This window comes from Carcharodon carcharias, chromosome 18 (genome assembly GCF_017639515.1).
Source record: "Carcharodon carcharias isolate sCarCar2 chromosome 18, sCarCar2.pri, whole genome shotgun sequence".
NCBI classification, from domain to species: Eukaryota; Metazoa; Chordata; class Chondrichthyes; order Lamniformes; family Lamnidae; genus Carcharodon; species Carcharodon carcharias.
In genome coordinates this window covers 11,337,600-11,362,683 of record NC_054484.1, presented here as the reverse complement: position 1 = coordinate 11,362,683, position 25,084 = coordinate 11,337,600, and positions in this window count along the sequence as shown.

Sequence of the window (25,084 nt, the reverse complement as noted above, 5' to 3'; positions counted from 1 at the left end):
TTTACAATACGGACATGAGACTTCATCCCGCCAGTGGATGAGGTTTCATCAATAATCTGGAGCCCGCTGGTACTCCTGGCCCCCCCGCCAGCCTTAAGCTTGGACGGGCATCATCCCTTCCTCCCGACATCATCCCGCGACATTTTACCCTCGGCAAGTGGGCCCTGCCCTCAATTCGCCGAGGGGAAAATCGTGGCCAGTGCGTGTGTGTGTGTGTGTGTGTGTGTGTGGGAGAGTGAGTATGTCTCTGTGTTTATGGGAGAGTGAGTATGTCTCTGTGTGTATGGGAGAGTGAGTATGTGTGTGTGTGTGTGTATGACAGGGTGAGTATGTGTGTGTGTGTATGGGAGAGTGAGAATGTGCGTGTGTATGAGAGAGTATGTCTGTGTGTGAATGGGATAGTGAATATGTGCATGTGTATGGGAAAGTGAGTATGTTTGTGTGTGTATGAGAGAGTGAGTATGTGTGTGTGTATGGGAGGGTGAGTATGTGCATGTGTGTATGAGAGAGTGAGTGTGTGCATGTGTGTATGAGAGAGTGAGTGTGTGTGTCTGTGTGTATGGGAGAGTGAATATGTGTGTGTGTGTATGGGAGGTTGAGTATGTGTGTGTGTATGAGAGAGTGAGTATGTGTGTGTGTGTATGGGAGAGTGAGTATGTGTGTGTGTGTATGGGAGGGTGAGTATGTGTGTGTGTGTATGAGGGAGTGAGTATGTGCGTGTGTATGAGGGAGTGAGTTTGTGTGTGTATGGGAGAGTGAGTATGTGCATGTGTATGAGAGAGTGAGCATGTCTGTGTGTGTATGGAAGAGTGAGTATGTGCGTGTGTATGAGAGAGTGAGTAGTTCTATGTGTGCATGGGAGAGTGAGTATGTGTCTGTGTGTGAATGGGAGAGTGAGTATGCGAGTGTGTATGGGAGAGTGAATATGTGTGTGTATGTATGGGAGAGTGAGTATGTGTGTGTGTGTATGGGAGAGTGAGTGTGTGTATCTGTATGGGACCGTGAGTATGCGTGAGTCTGTATGTGAGAGTGAGTATGTGTGTGTGTGTATGGGAGAGTGAGTGTGTGTGTGTGTGTATGGGAAAGCGAGTATGTGTGTGTGTGGGAGAGTGAGTATGTGTGTGTGTGTGTGTGTATGGGAGAGTGAGTATGTGTGTGTGTATGGGAGAGTGAGTATGTGTGTGTGTGTGTGTGTGTGTATGGGAGAGTGAGTATGTGTGTGTGTATGGGCGAGTTAGTACGTGTGTGTGTGTGTGGGAGATTGAGTGTGTGTGTGTGTATGGGAGAGAAAGTATGTTTGTGTGTGTATAGGAGGGTGAGTAGGGCTGTGTGTGTAAGGGAGAGTGAGTATGTGTGTGTGTGTATGAGAGAGTGAGTACGTGTGTGTAAGGGAGAGTGAGTATGTGTGTGTGTGTATGAGAGAGTGAGTCTGTGTGTGTGTAAGTGAGAGTGAGTATGTGTGTGTGTGTATGAGAGAGTGAGTATGTGTGTGCTTGTGTGTGTATGGGAGAGTGAGGATGTGTGTGTGGGTGTGTGAGTGTGTGTGTGTGTATGGGAGAGGGAGTTTGTGTGTGTGTATGGGAGAGTGAGTGTGTGTGTGAGAGGGTGAGTATGTGTGTGTATGGGAGAATGAGTATTTATGTGTGTATGGGAGAATGACTATGTGTGTGTGTGTCAGAGAGAGAGTGAGTTTGTGTGTATGTGGGAGAATATGTGTGTGTGTGGGAGAGTAAATATGTATGTGTGTATGAGAGAGCGAGTATGTCTCTGTGTTTATGGGAGAGTGAGTATGTGTGTGTGTGTATGGGAGAGTGAGTATGTGTGTGTGTGTGTATGGGAGAGTGAGTGTGTGTGTGTGTATGGGAGAGTGAGTATGTGTGTGTGTAGGAGAGAGTGAGTCTGTGTGTGTGTATGAGGGAGAGACTATATGTGTGTGTGTGAGAGAGAGAGTGATTTTGTGTGTGTGTGAGAGAGTATGTGTGTGTGTGTGGGAGAGTGAGTATGTATGCGTGTATGAGAGAGTGAGTTATGTGTGTGTGAATGGGAGGGTATGTGTTTGTATGAGAGAGTGAGTATGTGTGTGTGTGTATGGGAGAGTGAGTATGTGTGTGTTTGTATGGTAGAGTGAGTATGTGTGTGTGTGTATGGGAGAGTGAGTATGTGTGTGTGTGTGTATGAGAGAGTAAGTATGTGTGTGTGTGTATGGGAGAGTGAGGATGTGTGTGTGGGTGTGTCTGTGTATGGGTAAGTGAGTGTGTGTGTGTGTGTGTGTATGGGAGAGTGTGTATGTGTGTGTGTGTATGGGAGGGTGAGTATGAGTGTGTGTGTATGGGAGAGTGAGTATGTGTGTGTGTGTATGGGAGGGTGAGTATGTCTGTGTGCGTATGGGAGAGTGAGTGTGTGTGTGTGTTTATGAGAGAGTGATTATATGTGAGTGTGTGTGTTTGTGTGTATGTGAGAATGAGTATGTGTGTGTGGGTGTGTGTGTATGAGCGAGTGAGAATGTGTGTGTGTATGGGAGAGTGAGTATATGTGTGTGTATGGGAGAGTGAGTATGTGTGTGTGTGTATGAGAGAGTGAGTATGTGTGTGTGTATGGGAGAGCGAGTATGTGTGTGTGTATGAGAGAGCGAGTATGTGTGTGTGCATGGGACAGTGAGTATGTGTGTGTGTGTGAGAGAGTGTGTATGTGCATGTATGGGAGAGGGAGTATGTGTGTGTGTGTGTGTGAGAGGGTGAGTATGTGTGTGTATGGGAGAATGAGTATTTGTGTGTGTATGGGAGAGTGACTATGTGTGTGTGTGTCACAGAGAGAGTGAGTTTGTGTGTGTGTGGGAGAGTATGTGAGTGTGTGTGGGAGAGTAAGTATGTATGTGTGTATGAGAGAGTGAGTGTGTGTGTGTATGAGGGAGTGAGTATGTGTGTGTGAGTATGGGAGAGTGAGTGTATGTATGGGAGAGTGAGTATGTGTGTGTTTATGGGAGAGTGAGTATGTGTGTGTTTGTATGAGTGAGTGAGTATGGGTGTGTGTTTGTGTGTGTATGGGAGAGTGACTATGTGTGTGTGTATGAGAGAATATGTCTGTGTAGGAGAGAGTGAGTAAGTGTGTGTGTATGGGAGTGTGAGAATGTATGTGTGTATGGGAGAGTGAGTAATTGTTTGTGCGTATGAGAGAGTGAGTATGTTTGTGTGTGTAAGGGAGAATGAGGATGTGTGTGTGTGTGTGTGTATGGGTGAGTGATGTGTGTGTGTGTATGGGAGAGTGTGTATGTGTGTGTGTATGGGAGGGTGAGTATGTATGTGTGTGTATGAGAGAATGATTATGTGTGTGTGTATGAGAGAGTGAGTATGTGTGAGTGTGTGTGTGTGGGTGTGTGTATGTGAGAATGAGTACGTGTGTGTGGGTGTGTTTGTATGGGAGAGCGAGTATGTGTGTGTATGGGAGAGGGAGTATATGTGTGTTTATGGGAGAGTGAGTATGTGTGTGTGTGTGTAAGAGTGAGTATGTGTGTGTGCATGGGAGAGTGAGTATGTCTGTGTGTATGTGAGAGTGAGTATGTGTGTGTGTATGGGAGAGTGTATATGTGTGTGTGTAGGAGAGAGTGAGTATGTATGTGTGTGTGTGTGTGTGTGTGTGTGTGTGTATGGGAGAGTGAGTAGGTTTGTGTGTGTGAGAGAGTATGTGTGTTTGTATGAGAGAATATGTGTGTGTGTGTATGGGAGAGTAAGTATATTTGTGTGCATGGGAGAGTGAGTATGTGTGTGTGTGTGAGAGAGTGAGGATGTGCGTGTATGGGAGAGTGAGTATGTGTGTGCGTGTGTGTGAGGATGTTTATGTGTGTGTATGGGAGAATGAGTATTTATGTGAGTATGGGAGAGTGACTATGTGTGTGTGTGTCAGAGAGAGAGTGAGTTTGTGTGTGTGTGGGAGAATATGTGTGTGTGTGTGGGAGAGTAAATATGTATGTGTGTATGAGAGAGTTAGTACGTGTGTGTGTGTATGGGAGAGTGCGTATGTGTGTGTGTGGGTGTGTGTGTATGAGCGAGTGATTATTTGTGAGTGTGTGTGTGTGTATGGGAGAGTGAGTATGTGTGTGAGTGTGTATGTATGAGAGAGTGAGTATGTGTGTGTGTATGGGAGAGCGAGTATGTGTGTGTGTATGACAGAGTGAGTTTGTGTGTGCATGGGAGAGTGAGTATGTGTGTGTGTGTGAGAGAGTGAGTATGTGCATGTATGGGAGAGGGAGTATGTGTGTGTGTGTGAAAGGGTGAGTATGTGTGTGTATGGGAGAATAAGTATTTGTGTGTGTATGGGAGAGTGACTATGTGTGTGTGGTGTGAGAGAGTGAGTATGTGCGTTTATGGGAGAAGGAGGACGTGTGTGTGTGTGAGAGGTTTATGTGTGTGTGTATGGGAGAGTGACTATGTATGTGTGTCAGAGAGAGTGAGTTTGTGTGTGTGTGGGAGAGTATGTGTGTGTGTGTGGGAGAGTAAATATGTATGTGTGTACGAGAGAGTGAGTATGTGTGTGTATGAGAGAGTGAGTATGTCTCTGTGTGGGAGAATGAGTATGTGTGTGGGTGTATGGGAGAGTGAATATGTGTGTGTGTGTATGAGAGAGTGATTAATCGTGTGTGCGTATGAGAGAGTGAGTATGTGTGTGTGTGTGTGTAAGGGAGAATGAGGATGTGTGTGTGGGTGTGGTGTGTGTATGAGTGAGTGTGTGTGTGTGTGTGTATGGGAGAGTGTGTATGTGTGTGTGTGTTAGGGAGGGTGAGTATGTATGTGTGTGTATGGGAGAGTGAATATGTCTGTGTGTGTTTGAGAGAATGATTATGTGTGTGTGTATGATAGAGTGAGTATGTGTGAGTGTGTGTCTGTGTGTTTATGTGAGAGTGAGTACGTGTGTGTGGGTGTGTGTGTATGGGAGAGCGAGTATGTGTGTGTGTATGGGAGTGGGAGTATATGTGTGTTTATGGGACAGCGAGTATGGGTGTGTGTATGGGAGAGTGGGTATGTGTGTGTGTATGTAAGAGCGAGTATGTGTGTGTGCATGGGAGAGTGAGTATGTGTGTGTGTATGTAAGAGTGGGTATGTGTGTGTGTATGGGAGAGTATGTCTGTGTGTATGTGAGAGTGAGTATGTGTGTGTGTGTATGGGAGAGTGTATATGTGTGTGTAGGAGAGAGGGAGTATGTATGTGTGTGTGTGTGTGTGTGTGTGTATGGGAGAGTGAGTAGGTCTGTGTGTGTGAGAGAGTATGTGTGTTTGTATGAGAAAATATGTGTGTGTGTGTATGGGAGAGTGAGCATGTCTGTGTGTGTATGGGAGAGTGAGTATGTGTGTGTGTGTGAGAGAGTGAGTATGTTCGTGGATGGGAGAGGGAGTATGTGTGTGTGTGTGAGGATGAGTATGTGTGTGTATGGGAGAATGAGTATTTATGTGTGTATGGGAGAGTGACTATGTGTGTGCGTGTCAGAGAGAGAGTGAGTTTGTGTGTGTGTGGGAGAGTAAATATGTATGTGTGTATGGGAGAGTGAGTATGTGTGTGTATGAGAGAGTGAGTATGTCTCTGTGTGTATGGGAGAGTGAGTATCTGTGTGTGTGTGTGTGTGTATGGGAGAGTGAGTATGTGTGTGTGTGTATGCGAGAGTGAGTATGTGTGTGTGTGTATGGGAGAGTGAGTATGTGTGTGTGTGTATGGGAGAGTGAGTATGTGTGTGTGTATGGGAGAGTGAGTATGTGTGTGTCTATGGGAGGGTAAGTATGTGTGTGTGTGTATGGGAGAGTGAGTATGTGAGTGTGTGTGAGAGAGTGAGTATGTGCGTGTATGGGAGAATGAGTATTTGTGTGTGTATGGGAGAGTGACTATGTATGTGTGTCAGAGAGAGTGAGTTTGTGTGTGTGTGGGAGAGTATGTGTGTGTGTGTGGGAGAGTAAATATGTATGTGTGTACGAGAGGGTGGGTACGTGTGTGTATGAGAGAGTGAGTATGTCTCTGTGTGGGAGAATGAGTATGTGTGTGTGTGTATGGGAGAGTGAATATGTGTGTGTGTGTGTGTAAGGGAGAATGAGGATGTGTGTGTGGGTGTGGTGTGTGTATGAGTGAGTGTGTGTGTGTGTGTGTATGGGAGAGTATGTATGTGTGTGTCTGTTAGGGAGGGTGAGTATGTCTGTGTGTGTATGGGAGAGTGAGTATGTGTGTGTGTATGATAGAGTGAGTATGTGTGAGTGTGTGTGTGTGTGTTTATGTGAGAGTGAGTACGTGTGTGTGGGTGTGTGTGTATGGGAGACCGAGTATGGGTGTGTGCATGGGAGAGTGTATATGTGTGTGTGTAGGAGAGAGTGAGTATGTATGTGTGTGTGTGTGTGTGTGTGTGTGTGTGTATGGGAGAGTGAGTATGTGTGTGTGTGTATGGGAGAGTGAGTATGTGTGTGTGTGTATGAGAGAGTTAGTATGTGTGTGTGTGTATGGGAGAGTGAGTATGTGTGTGTGTGTAAGGGAGAGTTAGTATGTGTGTGTGTTTGTGTGTGTATGAGAGAGTGAGTATGTGTGTGTGTATGGGGGTGTGAGTATTTATGTGTGTATGGGAGAGCGAGTATGTTTTTGTGCATGGGAGAGTGAGTGTGTGTGTGTGTAGGAGAGAGAGAGTATGTGTGTGTGTGTATGTGTGTATGGGAGAGTGAGGATGTGTGTGTGGGTGTGTGTGTATTTATGGGTGAGTGAGTGTGTGTGTGTGTATGGGAGAGAGAGAATGTGTGTGTGTGTATGTATGGGAGAGTGATTATGTGTGTGTGTATGGGTGAGTGAGTATGTGTGTTTGTATGGGAGAGCGAGTATGTGTCTGTGTGTGTATGGGAGAGTGAGTATGAGTGTGTGCATGGGAGAGTGAGTATGTGTGTGTCAATGGGAGGGTAGGTATGTGTGTGTATGAGAGAGTGAGCATGTCTGTGTGTTTATGGGAGAGTTAGTTTGTGTATGTGTGTATGCGAGAGTGAGTATGTGTGTGTGTGTATGGGAGAGTGAGTGTGTGTATGGGAGAGTGAGTTTGTGTGTGTGTATGGGAGAGTAAGTATGTCTGTATGTTTGGGATAATGAGTATATGTGTGTGTGTATGGGAGAGTGAGTATGTGTGTATGTATGGGAGAGTGAGTATGTGTGTGTGTGTACGAGAGAGTTAGTATGTGTGTGTGTTTGTGTGTGTATGAGAGTGTGAGTATGTGTGTGTGTATGGGAGTGTGAGTATGTGTGTGTGTATGGGAGAGCGAGTATGTTTTTGTGCATGGGAGAGTGAGTGTGTGTGTGTGTGTAGGAGAGAGAGAGTATGTGTGTGTGTGTATGTGTGTATGGGAGAGTGAGGATGTGTGTGTGGGTGTGTGTGTATTTATGGGTGAGTGAGTGTGTGTGTGTGTATGTGAGAGCGAGTATGTGTGTGTGTTTGTGTATGTGAGAGTGAGTACGTGTGTGTGTGTGTTTGTGTATGGGAGAGCGAGTATGTGTGTGTGTGTGTATGGGAGAGTGTTTATGTGTGTGTGTGTATGGGAGAGTGAGTATGTGTGTATGTATGAGAGAGTGAGTATGTGTGTGTGTATGAGAGAGTGAGTATGTGTGTGTGTATGAGAGAGTGAGTATGTGTGTGTGTATGAGAGAGTGAGTATGTCTATGTGTATGGGAGAGTGAGTATGTGTGTATGTATGAGAGAGTGAGTATGTTTGTGTGTATGGGAGAGTGAGTATGTGTGTGTGTGTGCGCATGTATGAGAGAGTATGTGTGTGTGTGTATGGGAGAGCGAGTATGTATGTGTGTGTGTATGGGAGAGTGACTATGTGTGTGTATGAGAGAATATGTGTGTGTAGGAGAGAGTGAGTAAGTGTGTGTATGGGAGAGTATGTATGTGTGTGTGTATATGGGAGAGTGAGTATGTGTGTGTGTTTATGGGAGAGTGAGTATTTGTGTGTGTGTATGGGAGAGAGAGTGTGTGTGTGTGTGTGTATGGGAGAGTGAGTAAGTGTGTGTGTGTATGAGAGAGTGAGTATGTGTGTGTGTGTGTGTGTAAGGGAGAATGAGGATGTGCGTGTGGGTGTGGTGTGTGTATGGGAGAGTGAGTATGTGTGTGTGTGTGTATGGGAGAGTGTGTATGTGTGTGTGTGTATGGGAGGGTGAGTATGTATGTGTGTGTATGGGAGAGTGAATATGTCTGTATGTGTATGAGAGAATGATTATTGTGTGTGTATGAGAGAGCGAGTATATGTGAGTGTGTGTGTGTGTGTGTATGTGAGAATGAGTACGTGTGTGTGGGTGTGTGTGTATGGGAGAGCGAGTATGTGTGTGTGTATGGGAGAGGGAGTATATGTGTGTTTATGGGACAGCGAGTATGTGTGTGTGTATGTAAGAGAGAGTACGTGTGTGTGTATGGGAGAGTGAGTATGTGTGTGTGTATGGGACAGCGAGTATGTGTGCGTGTATGGGAGAGTGGGTATGTGTGTGTGTAGGAGAGAGTGAGTATGTATGTGTGTGTGTGTGTGTGTGTGTGTGAGTGTATGGGACAGTAAGTATGTCTGTATGTTTAGGATAATGAGTATGTGTGTGTGTGTATAGGAGAGTGAGTATGTGTGAGTGTGTATGAGAGAGTGAGTATGTGTGTGTGGATGGGAGTGTGAGTATGTATGTGTGTATGGGAGAGCGAGTATGTTTTTGTGCATGGGAGAGTGAGTGTGTGTGTGTGTAGGAGAGAGAGAGTATGTGTGTGTGTGTATGGGAGAGTGAGGATGTGTGTGTGGGTGTGTGTGTATTTATGGGTGAGTGAGTGTGTGTGTGTGTATGGGAGAGTGAGTATGTGTGTGTGTTTGTGTGTGTATGAGAGAGTGAGTATGTGTGTGTGTATGGGAGTGTGAGTATGTATGAGTGTATGGGAGACCGAGTATGTTTTTTTGCATGGGAGAGTGAGTGTGTGTGTAGGAGAGAGAGAGTATGTGTGTGTGTGTATTTGTGTATGGGAGAGTGAGGATGTGTGTGTGGGTGTGTGTGTATTTATGGGTGAGTGAGTGTGTGTGTGTGTATGGGAGAGAGAGTATGTGTGTGTGTGTATGTATGGGAGAGTGATTATGTGTGTGCGTGTATGGGAGAGTGAGTATGTGTGTGTGTGTATGAGAGTGAGTATGTGTGTGTGTGTGTGTATGGGAGAGCGACTATGTGTGTGTGTGTGTATGGGAGAGTGATTATGTGTGTGTGTATGGGAGAGTGAAAATGTGTGTGTGTGTATGGGAGAGCGAGTATGTGTGTGTGTTTGTGTATGGGAGAGCGAGTATGTGTGTGTGTGTGTATAGGAGAGTGTATATGTGTGTGTCTAGGAGAGAGTGAGTATGTATGTGTGTGTGTGTGTGTGTGTATGGGAGAGTGAGTAGGTCTGTGTGTGTGAGAGAGTATGTGTGTTTGTATGAGAGAATATGTGTGTGTGTGTATGGGAGACTAAGTCTATTTGTGTGTATGGGAGAGTGAGTATGTGTGTGTGTGTGAGAGAGTGAGTATGTGCGTGGATGGGAGAGGGAGTATGTGTGTGTGTGTGTGTGAGGATGAGTATGTGTGTGTGTCAGAGAGAGAGTGAGTATGTGTGTGTATGGGAGAGTGAGTATGTGTGTGTCTATGGGAGGGTAAGTATGTGTGTGTATGAGAGAGTGAGCATGTCTGTGTGTTTATGGGAGAGTTAGTTTGTGTATGTGTGTATGCGAGAGTGAGTATGTGTGTGTGTGTGTATGGGAGAGTGAGTGTATGTATGGGAGAGTGAGTTTGTGTGTGTGTATGGAAGAGTGAGTATGTGTGTATCTATGGGAGAGTGAGTATGTGTGTGTGTGTATGAGAGAGTTAGTATGTGTGTGTGTTTGTGTGTGTATGAGAGAGTGAGTATGTGTGTGTGTATGGGGGTGTGAGTATGTATGTGTGTATGGGAGAGCGAGTATGTTTTTGTGCATGGGAGAGTGAGTGTGTGTGTGTGTAGGAGAGAGAGAGTATGTGTGTGTGTGTATGTGTGTATGGGAGAGTGAGGATGTGTGTGTGGGTGTGTGTGTATTTATGGGTGAGTGAGTGTGCGTGTGTGTATGGGAGAGAGAGTATGTGTGTGTGTGTGTATGGGAGAGTGAGTATGTGTGTGTGTGTATGAGAGAGTGAGTATGTGTATGTGTGTGTGTATGGGAGAGCGACTATGTGTGTATGTGTGTGTATGGGAGAGTGAGTATGTGTGTGTGTGTATGGGAGAGTGAGTATGTGTGTGTGTGTATGTATGAGAGAGTATGTGTGTGTGTGTATGGGAGAGCGAGTATGTATGTGTGTGTGTATGGGAGAGTGAGTATGTGTGTGTGTGTATGTATGAGAGAGTATGTGTGTGTGTGTATGGGAGAGCGAGTATGTATGTGTGTGTGTATGGGAGAGTGAGTATGTGTGTGTGTGTATGTATGAGAGAGTATGTGTGTGTGTGTATGGGAGAGCGAGTATGTATGTGTGTGTGTATGGGAGAGTGAGTATGTGTGTGTGTGTTTGTATGAGAGAATATGTGTGTGTGTGTATGGGAGACTAAGTCTATTTGTTTGTATGGGAGAGTGAGTATGTGTGTGTGTGTGAGAGAGTGAGTATGTGCGTGGATGGGAGAGGGAGTATGTGTGTGTGTGTGTGTGAGGATGAGTATTTGTGTGTGTCAGAGAGAGAGTGAGTATGTGTGTGTATGGGAGAGTGAGTATGTGTGTGTCTATGGGAGGGTAAGTATGTGTGTGTATGAGAGAGTGAGCATGTCTGTGTGTTTATGGGAGAGTTAGTTTGTGTATGTGTGTATGCGAGAGTGAGTATGTGTGTGTGTGTGTATGGGAGAGTGTGTGTGTATGGGAGAGTGAGTTTGTGTGTGTGTATGGAAGAGTGAGTATGTGTATATCTATGGGAGAGTGAGTATGTGTGTGTGTGTATGAGAGAGTTAGTATGTGTGTGTGTTTGTGTGTGTATGAGAGAGTGAGTATGTGTGTGTGTATGGGGGTGTGAGTATGTATGTGTGTATGGGAGAGCGAGTATGTTTTTGTGCATGCGAGAGTGAGTGTGTGTGTGTGTAGGAGAGAGAGAGTATGTGTGTGTGTGTGTGTGTGTATGTGTGTATGGGAGAGTGAGGATGTGTGTGTGGGTGTGTGTGTATTTATGGGTGAGTGAGTGTGTGTGTGTGTATGGGAGAGAGAGTATGTGTGTGTGTGTGTGTGTGTGTATGGGAGAGTGAGTATGTGTATGTGTGTGTGTATGGGAGAGCGACTATGTGTGTATGTGTGTGTATGGGAGAGTGAGTATGTGTGTGTGTGTATGAGAGAGTGAGTATGTGTATGTGTGTGTGTATGGGAGAGCAACTACGTGTGTATGTGTGTGTATGGGAGAGTGAGTATGTGTGTGTGTGTATGGGAGAGTGAATATGTGTGTGTGTATGGGAGAGCGAGTATGTGTGTGTGTTTGTGTATGGGAGAACGTGTATGTGTGTGTGTGTGTGTATGGGAGAGTGAGTATGTGTGTGTGTATGGGAGAGTGAGTATGTGTGTGTGTGTATGGGAGAGTGAGTATGTGTGTGTGTATGGGAGAGTGAGCATGTCTGTGTGTATGGGAGAGTGAGTATGTTTGTGTGTATGAGAGAGTCAGTATGTGTGTGTGTATGTGTGTGTGTATGTGAGAATGAGTATGTCTGTGTGTGTGAGAGAGAATGTGTATGTGTATGAGAGAATATGTGTGTGTGTATGAGCGAGTGAGTATGTGTTGGTGTGTATGGGAGAGTAAGTATGTTTGTGTTTATGGGAGAGTGAGTATGAGTGTGTGTGTGAGAGAGTGAGTATGTGTGTGTATGGGCGAGGGAGTATGTGTGTGTGTGTGAGAGGATGAGTATGTGTGTGTAAGGGTGAATGAGTATGTGTGTGTGTATGGGAGAGTGATTATGTGTGTGTGTGTCAGAGAGAGAGTGAGTTTGTGTTTGTGTGGGATAGTATGTGTGTGTGTGTGGGAGAGTAAGTATGTATGTGTGTATGAGAGAGTGAGTATGTGTGTGTGAATGGGAAGGTGAGTATGTGTGTGTATGAGAGAGTGAGTATGTCTCTGTGTGTATGTGAGAGTGAGTATGTGTGTGTGTGTTTATGGGAGAGTGAGTATGTGTGTGTCTATGGGAGGGTAAGTATGTGTGTGTATGAGAGAGTGAGTATGTCTGTGTGTGTATGGGAGAGTGAGTATGTGTGTGTCTATGGGAGGGTAAGTATGTGTGTGTATGAGAGAGTGAGTATGTCTGTGTGTGTATGGGAGAGTGAGTATGTGTATGTGTGTATGCGAGAGTGAGTATGTGTGTGTGTATGGGAGAGTGAGTGTGTGTATGGGAGAGTGAGTATGTGTGTGTGTATGGGAGAGTAAATATGTCAGTGTGTTTGGAAGAATGAGTATGTGTGTGTGTGTATGGTAGAGTGAGTATGTGTGTATGTATGGGAGAGTGAGTATGTGTGTGTGTGTATGAGAGAGTTAGTATGTGTGTGTGTTTGTGTGTGTATGAGAGAGTGAGTATGTGTGTGTGTATCAGAGAATATGTGTGTGTATGAGAGAGTGAGTATGTGTGTGTGTATGGGAGTGTGAGTATGTATGTGTGTATGGGAGAGCGAGTATGTGTGTGTGTATGAGAGAGTGAGTATGTGTTTGTGTATGGAAAATTGAGTATCTGTGTGTGTAGGAGAGAGTGAGTATGTGTGTGTGTGTGTGTGTGTGTGTGTGTGTGTGTATGGGAGAGTGAGTATGTCTGAGTGTGTGAGAGAGTATGTGTGTGTGTATGAGAGAATATGTGTGCGTGTATGAGAGTGTGAGTATGTGTATGTGTGTATTGGAGAGTAATTATGTGTGTGTGCATGGAAGAGGTAGAATGTGTGTGTATGAGAGAGTGAGTATGTCTCTGTGTGTTTGGGAGAGTGAGTATGTGTGTGTGTGTGTGTTTGTATGTATGAGAGAGTGAGTATGTGTGTGTGTATGGGAGAGTGAGTATGTGTGTGTGTGAATGTATGAGAGAGTATGTGTGTGTGTGTATGGGAGAGCGAGTATGTATGTGTGTGTGTATGGGAGAGTGAGTATGTGTGTGTGTGTATGTATGAGAGAGTATGTGTGTGTGTGTATGGGAGAGCGAGTATGTATGTGTGTGTGTATGGGAGAGTGAGTATGTGTGTGTGTGTATGTATGAGAGAGTATGTGTGTGTGTATGGGAGAGCGAGTATGTATGTGTGTGTGTATGGGAGAGTGACTATGTGTGTGTATGAGAGAATATGTGTGTGTAGGAGAGAGTGAGTAAGTGTGTGTATGGGAGAGTATGTATGTGTGTGTGTATATGGGAGAGTGAGTATGTGTGTGTGTTTATGGGAGAGTGAGTATGTGTGAGTGTGTGTGTGAGTGTGTGTGTGTATGGGAGAGTGAGTATGTGTGTGTGTGTATGGGAGAGTGTATATATGTGTGTGTAGGAGAGAGTGAGTATGTATGTGTGAGTGTGTATGTGTGTGTGTATGGGAGAGTGAGTAGCTCTGTGTGTGTGAGAGAGTATGTGTGTTTGCATGAGAGAATATGTGTGTGTGTGTATGGGAGAGTGAGCATGTCTGTGTGTGTGTATGGGAGAGTGAGTATGTGTGTGTGTGTGAGAGAGTGAGTATGTGCGTGGATGGGAGAATGAGTATTTATGTGTGTATGGGAGAGTGACTATGTGTGTGTGTGTCAGAGAGAGAGTGAGTTTGTGTGTGTTTGGGAGAGTAAATATGTATGTGTGTATGAGAGAGTGAGTATGTGTGTGTATGAGAGAGTGAGTATGTGTGTGTATGGGAGAGTGAGTATGTGTGTGTGTGTGTGTGTGTATGGGAGAGTGAGTATGTGTGTGTGTGTGTATGGGAGAGTGAGTGTTTGTGTGTGTATGGGAGAGTGAGTACGTGTGTGTCTATGGGAGGGTAAGTATGTGTGTGTATGAGAGAGTGAGCATGTCTGTGTGTTTATGGGAGAGTTAGTTTGTGTATGTGTGTATGCGAGAGTGAGTATGTGTGTGTGTGTATGGGAGAGTGAGTGTGTGTATGGGAGAGTGAGTTTGTGTGTGTGTATGGGAGAGTAAGTATGTCTGTGTGTTTGGGATAATGAGTATGTATGTGTGTGTGTGTGTGTGTGTGTGTGTGTGTGTGTATGGGAGGGTAAGTATGTCTGTATGTTTGGGATAATGAGTATGTGTGTGTGTGTATGGGAGAGTGAGTATGTGTGTGTGTATGGGAGAGTGAGTATGTGTGTGTGTGTATGAGAGAGTTAGTATGTGTGTGTTTGTGTGTGTATGAGAGAGTGAGTATGTGTGTGTGTATGGGGGTGTGAGTATGTATGTGTGTATGGGAGAGCGAGTATGTTTTTGTGCATGGGAGAGTGAGTGTGTGTGTGTGTAGGAGAGAGAGAGTATGTGTGTGTGTGTATGTGTGTATGGGAGAGTGAGGATGTGTATGTGGGTGTGTGTGTATTTATGGGTGAGTGAGTGTGTGTGTGTGTATGGGAGAGAGAGTATGTGTGCGTGTGTATGTATGGGAGAGTGGGTATGTGTGTGTGTGTATGGGAGAGTGAGTATGTGTGTGTGTTTGTGTGTGTATGAGAGAGTGAGTATGTGTGTGTGTATGGGAGTGTGAGTATGTATGAGTGTATGGGAGACCGAGTATGTTTTTTTGCATGGGAGAGTGAGTGTGTGTGTAGGAGAGAGAGAGTATGTGTGTGTGTGTATTTGTGTATGGGAGAGTGAGGATGTGTGTGTGGGTGTGTGTGTATTTATGGGTGAGTGAGTGTGTGTGTGTGTATGGGACAGAGAGTATGTGTGTGTGTGTATGTATGGGAGAGTGAGTATGTGTGTGTGTGTATGGGAGAGTGAGTATGTGTGTATGTATGGGAGAGTGAGTATGTGTGTGTGTGTACGAGAGAGTTAGTATGTGTGTGTGTTTGTATGTGTATGAGAGAGTGAGTATGTGTGTGTGTATGGGAGTGTGAGTATGTATGTGTGTATGGGAGAGCGAGTATGTTTTTGTGCATGGGAGAGTGAGTGTGTGTGTGTGTAGGAGAGAGAGAGTATGTGTGTGTGTGTATGTGTGTATGGGAGAGTGAGGATGTGTATGTGGGTGTGTGTGTATTTATGGGTGAGTGAGTGTGTGTGTGTATGGGAGAGAGAGTATGTGTGCGTGTGTATGTATGGGAGAGTGAGTATGTGTGTGTGTGTATGAGAGAGTGAGTATGTGTGTTTGTGTGTGTATGGGAGAGCGAGTATGTGTATGTGTGTGTGTATGGGAGAGTGTTTATGTGTGTGTGTGTATGGGAGAGCGAGTATGTGTGTGTGTATGAGAGAGTGAGTATGTGTGTGTGTATGTGTGTGTGTATGTGAGAATGAGTATGTCTGTGTGTGTGAGAGAGTATGTGTATGTGTATGAGAGAATATGTGTGTGTGCATGAGAGAGTGAGTATGTGTGTGTGTGTATGGGAGAGTGAGTATGTGTGTGTGTATGAGAGAGTGAGTATGTGTGTGTGTGTATGAGAGAGTGAGTATGTGTGTGTGTATGTGTGTGTGTATGTGAGAATGAGTATGTCTGTGTGTGTGAGAGAGTGTGTGTATGTGTATGAGAGAATATGTGTGTGTGCATGAGAGAGTGAGTATGTGTGTGTGTGTATGGGAGAGTGAGTATGTGTGTGTGTGTGTGTGTATGTATGGGAGAGTGAGTATGTGTGTGTGTGTATGGGAGAGTGAGTATGTGTGTGTGTGTGTATGGGAGAGTGAGTATGTGTGTGTGTATGAGAGAGTGAGTATGTGTGTGTGTGTATGAGAGAGTGAGTATGTGTGTGTGTATGTGTGTGTGTATGTGAGAATGAGTATGTCTGTGTGTGTGAGAGAGTATGTGTATGTGTATGAGAGAATATGTGTGTGTGCATGAGAGAGTGAGTATGTGTTGGTGTGTATGGGAGAGTAAGTATGTTTGTGTTTATGGGAGAGTGAGTATGTGTGTGTGTGTGAGAGAGTGAGTATGTGTGTGTATGGGCGAGGGAGTATGTGTGTGTGTGTGAGAGGATGAGTATGTGTGTGTATGGGTGAATGAGTATGTGTGTGTGTATGGGAGAGTGACTATGTTTGTGTGTGTCAGAGAGAGAGTGAGTTTGTGTTTGTGTGGGATAGTATGTGTGTGTGTGTGGGAGAGTAAGTATGTATGTTTGTATGAGAGAGTGAGTATGTGTGTGTATGAGAGAGTGAGTATGTCTCTGTGTGTATGTGAAAGTGAGTATTTGTGTGTGTGTGTATGGGAGAGTAAGTATGTGTGTGTGTGTATGGGAGATTGAGTGTGTGTGTGTGTATGGGAGAGTGAGTGTGTGTGTGTCTATGGGAGGGTAAGTATGTGTGTGTATGGGAGAGTGAGTATGTGCGTGTGTATGGGAGAGTGAGTATGTGTGTGTGTGTATGAGACAGTGAGTATGTGTGTGTGTGTATGGGACAGTGAGTATGTGTGTGTGTATGGGAAAGAGAGTATGTGTGTGTGTGTATGTATGGGAGAGTGAGTATGTGTGTGTGTGTATGGGAGAGTGAGTATGTGTGTGTGTGTATGGGAGAGTGAGTATGTATGTGTGTATGGGAGAGCGAGTATGTGTGTGTGTATGAGAGAGTGAGTATGTGTTTGTGTATGGAAAAGTGAGTATCTGTGTGTGTAGGAGAGAGTGAGTATGTGTGTTTGTGTATGTATGAGAGAGTATGTGTGTGTGTGTATGGGAGAGCGAGTATGTATGTGTGTGTGTATGGGAGAGTGACTATGTGTGTGTATGAGAGAATATGTGTGTGTAGGAGAGAGTGAGTAAGTGTGTGTATGGGAGAGTATGTATGTGTGTGTGTGTATGGGAGAGCGAGTATGTGTGTGTGTGTATGAGAGAGTGAGTATGTGTTTGTGTGTATGGGAGAGTGAGTATGTGTGTGTGTGTATGGGAGAGAGAGTATGTGTGTGTGTGTATGGGAGAGTGAGTATGTGTGTGTGTGTATGGGAGAGTGAGTATGTGTGTGTGTGTATGGGAGAGTGAGTATGCGTGTGTGTGTATGGGAGAGCGAGTATATGTGTGTGTGTATGTATGAGAGAGTGAGTATGTGTATGTATGAGAGAGTAAGTATGTGTGTGTGTGTATGGGAGAGTGAGTATGTATGTGTGTGTGTATCGGAGATTGAGTATGTGTGTGTGTGTTTGTGTGTGTATATATGAGAGAGTGAGTATGCGTGTGTGTATGGGAGAGTGAGTATGTGTGTGTGTGTGTGTGTGTGTGTGTGTATGAGAGAGTGAGTATGTCTGTGTGTGTGTATGGGAGAGTAAGTATATGTGTGTGTCTGTGTATGGGAGAGTGAGTATGTGTGTGTGTGAGTCTGAGAACCCTTAGATTAGTCATGAGCTGGTAACTTGAAAGAATAAAACAATATTCAAAATAATCTCCACACCCACAGCCCACGTATTTTTGTTCTTTCATAGGAAGTGGGCATCGCTGGCAAGGGAATCATTTGTTGCCCATCCCTAACTGCCCTTGAACTGTTGGCCTGCCAGGCCATTTCTGAGGGCAGTTAAGAGTTAGCCACATTGCTGTGGGTCTGGAACCAGGTAAGGACGGCAGACTTCCTCCCCTAAAGGGCATCAGTGAACCCGATTGGTTTTACAACAATCGATGATAGTTTTATGGCATCATCACTGAGGCTAACTTTCAATTGCAGATTTATTAATTAATTGAAACCAAATTTCACCAGCTGACATGGAGAGATTTGATCCCATGACCACAATGGTATTGACCTAGGCTTCTGGATTACCAGCCCAGTGACATTACCACTACCCCAACGTTTTTGGAAAGGCAAGGAGCATGGCCAGGATTTACGCCCACTCTCGCCCAGTGAGAGATTACATTCCCGCCAAACTGAATGGAGATTTAAATGTCTCCACTGGGTGGGTGGGTGGTGTGCAGTACACTCACAATGACTGGGCTGTAAATTCTTAGCCCTTAATTGTACCTTAAAGCAAAATACTGGAGATGTTGGAAATCTCAGTGAAAATAAAAGTTGGCAGTTCAGTGACTGAAAGAACCCTCTTTATATGGTCTATGTTTCAGAGATGAGGGTACTTGCTGACTGGACTGTCCCAGACGCTGCTACTTAGTGTCCTTCAATTCTCTCACACAGAGTTGATTGTAACACCGAGCTTTCTGGAATTTTCACCCAGTAAAATTGAGGGCCCTTCCCATTCAGAAGGAGGAGGGAAGATTCCTTACTCCCGAGAGCCTCTTAAGGCTGCACTGACAGTGAAAGAGCAGAACCCGGTTAATTCGCTGTGTGCTGAGTTGTGCAATGTGCACTCTGCTGTACACAGTACCACTCAGTCACTGTGGCCTCCACCAATAAGGAATAAAAGGACACCAAAGGTTATGGGGGAAGGCAAGAAAGTGAAGTTAAAGTCAGGATCAAATTGATGGGCAGGCAAAGACTAGATGACCCATCAAACCTGTCCCACACTCAGGACAGTTCAAGTGTCATAACAAGATACCTCCTTAGTCCTTCCCCATGTTATTGACTGTCAGAGCGGGCTTGAGGAGCAAATGCCTGACCCCTGCTCCTATTTCTTATTTCTCATGTTATGTTCACCATCAATTCTAATTCTCCTTCAACATCACACAGCATTCAGACTTAGGTGTGCTTTGCTGTTCCTTAATCCTCATTGGGTCAAAATCCTAAGATTCCCTATCTAACATCACCAATGGAGCTCAAGTAAGTAACAATTTAAGGAGAAAATCTCTCACCTCCTCCTCAGGGCAACTAAGGATGGCAAAAATATGCCCTGAGAAAGAGTAATACAAGGGATCCTAAGAAAGAATGGAAACTAGCCCTGAATTCCTAAATTGACGGGCAGGTGAAGACGAAATGATCCATCAATCCCGCCCCACACTCAGGATGGTCTGAGTGTCATAACAAAATATTTCCTTAGTCCCTCCCCATCCCCCCACACCCACTGCCTCTCCTTGTAATTTCCTAGGAGAGAAGTTTAAAAAGGACCAAATAAATGTAACAAAAATATCCAATTTCATGATTCAGATGTTTGATGAGTTTAACTTTTAGTTTGAGGATTGAAATTTCTACATGTGAGATAATGGAAGCACCTGGTTTGGGAGGCTGGTAAACAGACCCGAAAGTAATTGCAACGAAAGGCTGGCCTGTGTTTGTTTAATCAGGTCAGATTTGGAAGTGGGAAAACACTAAATAACAGGTAACCCTTTTCTGAGTCTTTTGGTGGGGACTGGATGTCTACAATTGTCTTTATCAGGGGTTTAAATTATTCAAATGACTTTGATTCTGGAGAGACAGGTAATGAAATAAGTTGATATTAAAACTGATATTAAGATGTGCGTTAAAACCTTAAAAGGAGACAAATGTAGCTGTTAGCGTTAATAGCTTTAAGTGTAGCTGTAAGAGCTCCTTCCAAGCATGATGGAAAATATAGCCAACACATAGGCATGATGGGTATGGTATTGTGGGAACCCAAGTTAATGACCTTCACAGGATGAGTTAGAGTGGTAAGAGCATAGACTGAGAGACATTAGGACCAAGGCATTTCCCAGCCTCCCAGTCAGATAATGAGACATCTGCTCATTAGATACATAACTGGAGATTGTGCTAGGCAGCACAGTGAAATGTAATTATTAACAGATAAATTGTGTCACAGACTTTGTATTGTGAAAGAGGGCCCTTGGAAAGGCAGTGAGGGCTGATCTCCCAGCATATGCTTGAATAAACCTTTGTTTGTTTCGAAAACTCACAGACTCGGGCGGCCTCTGTTTTTTAAATTCATTCATGGGATGTGGGCATCGCTGGCTGGGCCAGCATTTATTGCCCGTCCCTGGTTGCCCTTGAGAAGGTGGTGGTGAGCTGTCTTCTTGAACGGCTGCAGTGGTGTAGTTGGCAGGATCCTTGCAATACCGGGCACCGGCACCGGATCGAACGTTGAGAGCGGAGCACAGGTGAGTATGTTCATTTACCACCCATTGGACAGGGCAGTTGGCGCTCGAGCAGCACGCTAGTGGGTCAGTCTAAAGATCTAAACCAGCAAATGCCTCTGTGAGGATCGTAATTAAAGGTAGTGTGGTGCTATGAGCACAATTTGGATCCTTGGGTAAACAAGAAGGAAGGGATTATTGTAATTGCTTCTAGGGTAAACTAAAAGTGCAGTGAGAGAACTGATGCAGTAAAATGGTATTGACCGTTTCCAAGTGTCCAGTTTAGTTAAGAAAACCGGTGCGGTAAAATGGTACCGACCATTCCCTGGTGTCCGGTGGAGTGAAAGATGGGCAGGGATCCATCTCCTAGTAAGGAAGCACTACTAGTAGCCGGACCATAAGCACAACATCTGCCATGGCAGACAAAAAATTAGAGTAGGGATTCAGAAGGTCTCCCAATGTATTTTTGGTAAATACCTTAAAAAAAGAATTGATCTAAGTCACAAGAGCTGTTTATTCTGGAGAGACAGAGAGAGAGAGAGAGACACCCCGAGGGGGGTTAACAAGCAGTGACAGACAGGCAGGAGCAGAGGAAATGTGAGCTTCAGCCGTTTTCATTGTCCCTGTAGGTAGAGTCTCAAATGTCCCTTTACTCCCCCCACTGCTACCTGAAGTTTCATTTAGAATATGAAAGTTTTAAGTTGTTACGATGAATGTTATAAGAACGGAAATCCATACCATTATATATATGTGTGTGTTTATGCACAATGAGGTTTTTGTGTGCAAGGAAGATGTTGTATGTGAGCTTTAATGTGTTTTCTTCCCTAAATTGTCACTTGTGTGTGTGGAGTTCAGCACTTTGAGCTAAAGCCTTAGGTTGTGAGTTGTGTTAAAGGAAAAGTAAACTCAAACATTCCAATGTTTTGAGTATAAGGCTCGAGTTGAGATTTCTGTCCAAAATCACAGTTCAAAAGCATTTTGAAGATAAAACAGGGATTTCCTTGGCTCGAGGCGAATCAGCCTTTGCACCACCCCATTGCAGACCAGCAAGGAGGAGCTCTTTCCACCAGCTTCCAAACTGACTGGAATGGATGAATTAATTTTAACTCATTCTAAATTTTGAGGAAAAATTACCTTGAAATTCAGAAGGATTCTAGGGACACAAAAAGACGTAGGCACATAGTCTAGGTGGTTTCTATGGATGAAATAAGAAATAAATATGAAAGGAAATCTGCAACTCAAAAGCACTGTTATTTGAAACTTGGCATAATCTTGAGATGTGAAAAGTGCAGTGTAATTTAGCAAGTTACTTCTGAGTAACTAGGATGCTATCCAAGATAAAGAATATGTGTTGATAAACTTGGGGGGCTTTTAATGTGGATACAAATTTACATACATGAGAAAGAGGTAGTTTTAATTTTGATGGTGTGCACGACAGTTCTTATAAAGTTCGGGAGGTTCGGTTCCCGACAAAGTTCTCAAAAGGGAGTTTTTAATTTTAAAAGGTTTGACAACAATTGACGTTGATTCAAACACTGCAAGCTTTTTGTATTCGTAAGTCTGTACCCAAAATATAGGGCAAAATTTTAGCTCGGCAGTTGGGTAGGCACCCGACCTGTTCTAGCGTGAAATGATGCCCGTTAACATTGGCCGATCGCGTGGATGTCAACACGCAGTTGCGCGATAGTTCGGTCGGCGGGCGCCTGTGCTGGTGCCGGCAGTGCGCCCGCTGACAATTAAAAGGCCTGTTACGTCCATTAAGTTATCAATTAACATGAGGTTTTCACTGCCCGTCCAACTTAACCATTGGCAGGCAGGCAGACGGAAATACCAAGCAGCTTTTGCATTTTCTTTTTTTGGAAAGCTCGTCCAGGGGCAGAATGAGGTTTCCGAAAGCAAAATGCCGCTCACGTTTCAGGCTGGATGGTCTTTAACTGGCCCGCCAGCGTGAGATAGCTGTGCTGTGCTGATCGCAGCGATGGTCGGCTTTCTTGGCCCACCCGTCAAGGGCAAAACCCTGCCCTTAAAGTTAAGCGCAAGGTCTTGACAAAGTTTGGCAGAGACCAATTTTTGGCAGAGTTAATGGGCAGAATTTTGCTGTCAGTGAGCAGGGGTCGGGGCCCGCTCGCCGGTGCATAAAATAATGCAGGATGATGTTGGGCAGAACCCCCGATGTCATCCCGCCCCTTTTAAATTTTCAGGTAGGCAGGGGTGCAGCAAAATCAGCTGTCCATCCGTCGACCTGTCAGTGACCAATTGTGGCCATTGACAGATTCATTTAAACAATTGAAGGACCTGCCCATCCAACCTTAAGGTTGGTGAGCAGACCAGGAGCCCCGGCAGGCAATAGAAAAAACATGAAACCTCATCCACCGGCGGGATGAGGTTTCATGTAGGATTTAAACAGTTTAATAATGTTTTACTGTAATTTATGAACATGTTCCATCTCATGTGACATTGTCACATGAGGGGGGACGTGTTAAGGATTTTTTTTTTCTATTTTTAATCCGTTTAAAAGTGTCAGCGATCTACCTGAGGCTGCACTTAGCCTCAGGGAGATGTGCACTCTTTCTTGCGCAAGCAGGAAAGAGCAAGCTCTCGCATTTGGGGAATCTCCCCCCTCCCCCGCCTGCACAGGAAATGCATAGCGCTTCCTGCCGGACGTCATGCTGGACAGGCTTTAATTGGCCCGTCCATTTAAAATGGCAGCGGGGCCCACTTCTCCAGCGGGGATCAGCTCCCTGCCCCCCCTGAGATTGGGTCGGGCCTGACAGCCAGAAAATTCTCCCCTATGAATCTGGAATAATTTTAAAATGAAAGCAAGGTCAGACACAATCCGGTAGGTCACTTTTGCCAGACTGTTTGCCACGGTATCCATCCAATCCATTTTTGTGTAAAAGATGGGCAAGCTCACATTTCTGATAGACATACAGACTTGCCCCTGTGAGCAGGGCACTGAGAATGAGAAAGGTCTTGATCTTCCTGATCACCACATGAGGTGCAGTTATCCCTTTTGCCATTGGGTCAGGAGTCTGGGCCCTACACCCCACCACCCCCCCACCCCCCCACCAACTCCCCCACAAACCCTGCCCACCCCCCTCCCCCACCCCAAACAAGTGGACCATTATTACATTCATCAAATACGTTGAATTAAAAAAAACAACCAGTCTCCGAACAGTCTCCGAATTTTGGCTCCAATTCTTCAAAAGCATGAGATTTCCAGGAATATATTTCAAAATTTTCTCCTACCAGGAAGCTCGACAATCCATTTTTCTCTGAAAATGGTTACTCAGTTATCAGAAGATAACAAAGGCCGTTTGCTCCATGCAAATTCAAAGCTCTAATTTCCCCAAACTCACATCCAACTGAACTGTGAGCAAGTCCAGTGTTTCTCTCCTAGTCAAGTTGACTACAGAAAATCTTGCATTTATGTAGCGCCTTTAACCTAGAAGAACATCCTAAGGCATCGTGCAATTGTTGACACTGAACTGAAACAGGGCTCAGGAGGACAGGAAACCAAACACTTCGTCAAAGATGTAGCATTACGGTGCATTTTAAGGGAGAGGAGAGAGAGAGGTGGAGAGGCAAAGGGGTTTAAAGAGGGAACTCCAGAGCTTAGGGCATAGACAGCTGAAGGTACAGCCAATAATGGTTTAGTGAAGGAAGTGGGACATCCACAAGGAGCCAGATTTGGAGCATCACATGGTTCTTGGTGGGATGTAGGCCTGAGGAGGTTACAGAGATGAGGAGGGGGTGAAGCCTTGGAGAGGTTTGAACACAAGGAGGAGAATTTTATAATCAAGATTTAATGGACCAGGAGCCAATGTAGGCAATTGCATAAGTTGGGCCTGCTCTTATATATCAGAAGCTGGGAATCCTGCGGTGAGTAACTCACCTCCCACAGGTTGGCAATCAGGAGGTTGATGGAATACTCTCCATTTCCCTGAACGAGGGCGGCTCCAACAACACTGAAGAAGCTCAACACCAACCAGGACGAAATAGCTCACTTGATCGGCACCCCATCCACCATCTTAAAAATTCACTCCCTCAACCACTGGCACACAATGGCAACAGTGTGTACCATATACAAGAGGCACTGCAGAAACTCACCAAAGCCCCTTTGACAGCAACTTCCAAACCTGTGACCCTCCCACCAGGAGGAACAAGGGAAGCAGCAGACAGGAACACCACTTCCTGCAAGTTTCCCTCCACCTCAGCAATCCCCACATGAATAAATAAAAAAAGTCTTTGCTCTAACCATTTTGGAAAAGGGTTTTCACCTCAGCTGAACCAAGAACCTGGACCTTGCCAAGCCAACCCTTACCCCTAATACCTGGTGTTCAAAAGAATTATAAAGAGACACAATAATCTCTCATTTCTTCAAATGCTCTTTTGAAGTTTGTTTTCTTGTTTTCTCTGCACTTTAGCTTCCATGGGAGTTTCCTGAAGTGCCGTCAAGAACAGATTATTTATAAGAAATGCGGCTCTCCTCTCTTTTCAAGGACATGTACTATTCCTTTGTCCTCAGAAAGAACACACCACCACTCCTTAGCTATCAGGAGATAAGGAAAGAAACATGGGAACAGGAGGCCATTCATTCTGTTGAAACTCAAAACTCTAAAGCTACCCAATAGAACTTTAAACTGATCCAATGTTTATCATCTGGCACTTTCCCCAAACACTCATTCAGTCCATTACAACATCAGCTTCTTTCAAATAACTCTCATTTATATCCCATTGTTCTAACTGTCCTTCATTTACTGGAGTAATAGAGAAGAATTTCCCATTTCTATAATTACCAACCCATCATTGCAAAATAAATCGAGGGTTTTGGAAGGCCCTGTGCAGGGTGGTCAATTCCTGCCCTACCCCTCACCCACCTTCAAAGTCTGCCCTCCCTAAATTTAAAACTTGGTCCATGAATCACGCTTCTCTTTCAAAAACCTAATTTTGAACACAATCATATTATGGTAACCCTGTTAGTAGGTGTCCCCTCACAGTTAGTTTTTTGATCAATTCATTACTAAATCTAAAGTGCCAAGTTCTCTTGTTGGTTCAAGACTGTA